This window comes from Monopterus albus, unplaced genomic scaffold (genome assembly GCF_001952655.1).
Source record: "Monopterus albus unplaced genomic scaffold, M_albus_1.0 scaffold1.1, whole genome shotgun sequence".
Taxonomy (NCBI): Eukaryota; Metazoa; Chordata; class Actinopteri; order Synbranchiformes; family Synbranchidae; genus Monopterus; species Monopterus albus.
Genome location: NW_018127881.1, coordinates 5797866 through 5803514, shown reverse-complemented (window position 1 = coordinate 5803514; position 5649 = coordinate 5797866). Strand labels below are relative to the sequence as shown.

The window sequence follows — 5649 nt, the reverse complement described above, 5'->3', positions numbered from 1 at the left end:
ACTCTAGTAATATCTCCTCTTCTACATTCAGGGTGGTAGTGACCAAAGGAACCAGTCTCTGGTGGCACAGGGGACACACAGCTACAAAGCCAAGATGCTGAAGATGATCACCAACAATGGGAAATGCATGGTTTACCTTCTCCCTCTTCAAGAACAAACTGACCTCTTCTTCATTAAGCTCTGGACAGGTATGCCCACCATAACAATAGAAACCATGGTACAACTTGATAGATAAATTTGTACAAGGTGAAATATCAAGGTTTCCATACGTCTGGAAAAACTCCAATATTTTCTAATGTATTTAACTGAATTAAGCATGCATTGGCCAGTTTGTCAGAATCACACTGTAATAAAATACAGACACGATTTTGCGTTCCTGTGCTACTATGAAAGTATATCTGTGGAAAAAGTTTGAAGAAGTTGAGGGAGTAATTGTAATTATAGCTGTATCACTAGAAAAATGACAATAATGCTTTTATTTTTATTGCAGAAGGGGTTTTCTGCCTCCTATCACCTTTATTTCCCTCTTATGGGTAATATCTGAAAGATTATCAGCCATCAAGTACTTCTGTACCAGTTCGCAGTACCATATTAGACCTACCTGTTTCACTCTTGAGTACTTCTTGCACCACTTCTCAATTTTTAGTAGTGATTTTCTGAACATTAAAATACGATATGGTACTCAAGAAAACAATTTCCGAAATCATATTTGATTAGTTTATTAAAAATGGACAGTCAGTGTACTGTATGATTTTGTAAATTATATTGGGACTGCACTACTTGATAATACTTAATCATTACTCATGTTCACTTGCTGTATTTGGGCAATATGCACAACAGTAGGACTAACCATGCTTTGTATAGATATACGTAATATTTAGTTCTTGTTTTCCTCCACCTACCTGTCTTGTTTGTGGCAACTACTATTCAAGAGATGTTTCATTGCCAGTATGTGGTGAAAGGCAAGTTCATTCCACTGTGAAACTGAAAAACAAAATCCATTCAATTGTATCTCAATGTATTTATTTGTTGATGAATACAGTGCATTTGAAGACCTACTGAGTATGACATGAAATCCAGACATCTGAGCCACACAACCCAGTGTGAAGAAGGTGATCCAAAACCTAATGGGCTCGCACTACAGATCAGTGATGGAACAGGGTTTGACATCTGGGCAACGATTCAGCTGGTGAGTAATAATTCATTATTCAGAATGTTGCTAAATATGTATTTAACATTCTTATTGTTTTGGATAGTTTCACAAAGTTAAATTTCATGTTCCTTCAGTTTAGTATTGCTTATCTGGGACCTTTTATGACTGTAGTGCTTGACAACTGCAGAGCAGTTCACATTACTGTTAAACAGATGAAAAATTATGGTCTGTTTCATGAAATAAGAGCAAAAGTTTGATGGGTATTATGAAAATTAATGTTGTTTTGTTTCTTAGGCCTGATGGTGATGAGCCTGGTTGACCAGCAGAGGGACAAAGTCAGTGGTGTTGCCTTTTCTTGGGACCTGCCACCAGTAAATCGGAGATGGCTGTTCTGACAATTGCTTTAACATGTGGTGAGATGATGTCTTAACTTTTGTTTTCCCCAGTGTTTTCTTAATAGTAAATGCTATTAATGTGCGCTCACTGGCCAGGTTACATTACTACATTATGTTCAGAGGTGTCTATATATTTTTGTCCTCCTCAGCTACAGAATATTAGGAACAACTCTGACCTCAATAATGAACACACAACTGAATTTATACATTTTATGACAATCTCACCAAAAACAAACATTTTGAGCTTCATATACACAGATGTACAGGTAGTCATATTGTTATTCCTGATTGGTGTAAGTATAATGTTGATTGAGGTTTTAGCTTTTCTTTAGTGGGCATAGTATTTGAACCTGGCCAGTGAGCACACCTTAGTATACTGCTGAGTGGACACTGAAAAGTTCCAAGTCAGCATTTAGTATTAAGACAAAACAGTGGGGAAAAACAAAAGCCATGTTATCAGAACAGCCATCTCCGATTTACTGGTGGCAGGTCCCAAGAAAAGGCAACACTGCTGACTTTGTCCCTCTGCTGGTCACAAGCCTTAGCCATTAACCCTTTAGGCAATCTTCAACAAGATTCCCTGGCCATGAAATGACGATTGTTCATACACAGTGCATCTAGAATTGTAAAACAGGTTCTTGAAGACATACACTGAAACAGACAAGTTTATAATTAATTATTAATGCAGTGAAGCTTTTAGAAAAACATTTTTAAATCTTTTGCAGCCACTCCATCGCAGCTCAGCCAGGTGCCGAAGTTCTCAAGGCAGTGTACCTCACCTCTTTCACAAGCTGTGTGCATGCACTTCCAACTACTGTTTCAGAGTGTGCTGCAGTATATAAATGTCTGACTTAACTGTCTAACAAAGGATATGAAGGAGAACCAAGTGAGCAGCATGCAACAGGTGAACTGCAATGCAGTTGCATGACTGGAGAAGTCTTCATAACTGTGGAACATGTGAGGAACTCGACATAGGTCAAAACAAAGTTCAGTACCTATCAGGCTCTGCTTCATGTCCTTCGTTACTGTGGACAGTTAAGAGCCAGGATATTCCATGCTGCAGCACACTGAAATTGGCAATGTCATCTGATGCTGTAGAATGGTGAATATTTACTGTAATAGTCATCTTTAAAAGCTGTCTGATTTTGGTCTGCAATTGTAAAACTGGTTCTAGAAACTGTACTCCAGCATAATCCATGTACACATCTGGAAACGAGTCCACCTGAAATGAATCAACATTGCCTAACTGTGGAGATCACTTTGAAATGCATTTTGTGAATGACTCAGTACCAGCAAGTGTTTCTACAACAATTGTGAAATTAAAGATCTTTAACACCATTACGAAACAGCAGCATCATTTTCTCTTACCTCATTGTTCTCAGGAGGGTTGACAATGTCCCCAAAGGTTAGTGTAGTTGCATTCTGTTTGGAGTGAAGGGTTGTTCCATCCCTCAGTGAATGCATCCAGACCAGCTTGGATTTTTGGCAAACAAACTGCAGAGAAGCCACAAGCACAGTTTGTTGGATCTAGCAGTCTGTCATGCCACAGGTGCTCTATCCTGAAAAGAGATCAAATAGACAGTTTGTTCTCTAAACCTTTGGTCCATATCACACTTTAATTTGCACTTGGACACAAAGTAAAGAAATGAGATCAAGCTAGACTTTAGTGCACCAAAGTTGCTTAATCAAATGATTTTTTACTTAAATCTTTATATCAAAAGCAAAACCAGTCCCTACCTGGATGGAAAGCCATATTTCTCTGTAGCTTCAAGAAAGAACTTCAGAGTTGTGGGGTGGCACTTGGAGGAACAGGATCTGTGACAACAAATCCGAGTTAACGTCTGCATTATACTTAGCTGTTTTTCCTAATCAAGATACTTCAGTGAATTACATTTTATATGACTAAATAAATTCTCAGGTGCACAGACATTTCTGGAAAATCTGTCAATTCCAAACAAACATTTCATGTCTGTAGAGTAAAAAAAACTAATCACACAGAGCAGTGTTTACCTCATTTAAACAAGCTTATCTACAAAAGATAAATCTCAGCTGCACCGTCAAATTATTTTGTGTTGCATTTGTCATTTGAGAGCAATGAAGGTCAATCATTATGGAGTTATGAAGATGTTAAGCTATAAACATCACAGATGAAACAAAGCTTTATATCAAGCAATATGGGCTTGCTGAACTTTTTAAGCCACATAACAAATCTTTATCATACAGTAAGTGAAACTGTCATATACACTACATTTCATTCTGAGACGGTGTTTAGATGTGGTAGATACAAATGCAGAGTGAAACCAGTTAATTTACAGCCGCTGTCCCACAATGTCATGATTTAAACTAGGTTTGAAATGTTATAGGCTGTTTGTGTTTCATGTTAGTTTACGGATAAAACCATTTTGATTACAATTCATATCAAATTTAGTCTATTTTTGAAATGCATTTGTCAGGAAAAATGATGAGAAAGGACTGTTTGGCCTGAACTTGTCAGTGGTAGAACAGCAGCACTCACTTGAACCACTAAACCCTTAGAATATGTTTCTCACCTGATCAACTTGTGGCTGGTGTCGATGTGCCCAGCACACTGTCGGTCCTTCTCATAACACACTGGTGACTACTCGGCGCATGAAATCCCATACATTCGTCCACTGCCCTCTGACACCATTCTGTGGCCTATTGGAAGATACATTGAAAAAAGTTAGGCTTATAATGTAATGTGTATGGTGTTATGTTGTTTGTTCCCCATTGAGGGATCAATAAAGTACCTACCTACCTAATGTCTCTCTGATCACAGAAAGACAAACCAACACACTTCATAAAAATCATGCATGCAGGAAAAAAAATCAACACCTCTTACTAATTGCAAATTTTACACAAGATTTATTAAAAGGGTTATTGAATTTTGTATTTGGCCTTCTCAGTATATGATGCCCAGTGCTTCTGCTAGTTTACAAATCACTCAATAGAATGGGGCTAAAACACATTTCTGATCTCCTTGAAGAATACAGACCCAACAGGACTCTCTAAAAACTGAGTCAGAGCCAAACTGGCTGAAGCTGCTTTTGGCTACTCTGCTGCACACAGATGGAACCAACTTCCAGATGACCTCTAATGTGCCCCAACTCTGCCACTTTCAAGTCTAAACTGAAAACTGTTTTCCTTTGCCTTTGTTTGACTGGTTTCTATGCTGCACTTTCTGCATTATTCCAAAGAAATTGAGTTATTTTAGTTTTCTCTTTCTAATAACAGTGAATAACTTAATATTTTGATATTTTGCACATCTGAGCCCATCCTCCCCTTCTCACCTGGTCTTTCCTTACTTTTCCTGTGGCTTGACACAGCATCTGCATTGTATTTGCTCAGGTTGAACAGTGGCTGGTTCAGCTGGCTTGTAGTGGCAGTCACGTCTGAGAGCCGGGTCCGCTCAGGTGTCCAACCACTGACACTGCTCTACTTTAAACTTTTTTCCACTTTCTGCTATTTTATATCTTACCATACCTTTTTGCTCCACTACATTTGATAACTCCTAATTGTTTTTCAGAATCAGATGAATAAAAAAACATACAGTAAAAGCCTCATCATAACACTTCAGTGATCTCTGGTGGGAAATTTACAAGCTACCCAGCAGAAGGTCAAATTAGCTCTACCTTTACCAGCTGCACCATTAAAGTGATGAACACAATGAATCAGTATTTACAATCCAATGACATAATTTAAATCAATTTGAAATGCATGATTCTGTATAATGACTACTTTTACTTTGGTACTTTAAGTATATTTTGATGCTAATACTGCTGCACTATTACTAAAGTAAGATTTTGTATACAGGACCTTTACATGTAACAGAGCATTGTTACACTACATTATACTTTTACTTAAGTAAAGAATGTAAGCACTACAGTACTTCTACCACTGAAAAACAATACAAAGCGGTTTTCATATTGGCCTGTCCTTTAATGGTAATTATTGTTAGTTAGCAACAGCTGATATGACCCTGCTGTTTGACATTTTAACCAGAAGATCCCATGGAAACAGTACAGAATAGACCTCAAAATTTGAAGATTTTTTCTCATAACCAAAAAATAAAAATCTATTTTA

The 5649-nt window shown here is 37.6% G+C and overlaps 2 long non-coding RNA genes across 5 annotated transcripts in view; one reads left to right on the top strand and one right to left on the bottom strand.

Moving 5' to 3' along the window:
* LOC109971353 (uncharacterized) overlaps positions 1-2360 on the top strand; it is a 4796-nt gene extending 2436 nt beyond the window's left edge. The window contains exons 2-5 of one of the 3 annotated variants that reach the window (XR_002276550.1): positions 32-188; positions 1043-1189; positions 1448-1566; positions 2274-2358. This is a non-coding gene — a long non-coding RNA (uncharacterized LOC109971353). Of the gene's footprint in view, positions 1-31; positions 189-1042; positions 1190-1447; positions 2055-2273 lie in introns of those variants that run through there. The other 2 variants (XR_002276553.1, XR_002276541.1) reach the window with 2 other exon arrangements.
* LOC109971281 (uncharacterized) overlaps positions 2048-5649 on the bottom strand; it is a 5119-nt gene continuing 1517 nt past the window's right edge. Inside the window, exons 2-5 of one of the 2 annotated variants that reach the window (XR_002276529.1) lie at positions 4098-4224; positions 3286-3363; positions 2917-3107; positions 2048-2770 (exon numbers count right to left, since the gene is read on the bottom strand). This is a non-coding gene — a long non-coding RNA (uncharacterized LOC109971281). The remainder of the gene's footprint in view (positions 2771-2916; positions 3108-3285; positions 3364-4097; positions 4225-5649) is intronic. The other variant, XR_002276534.1, reaches the window with a different exon arrangement.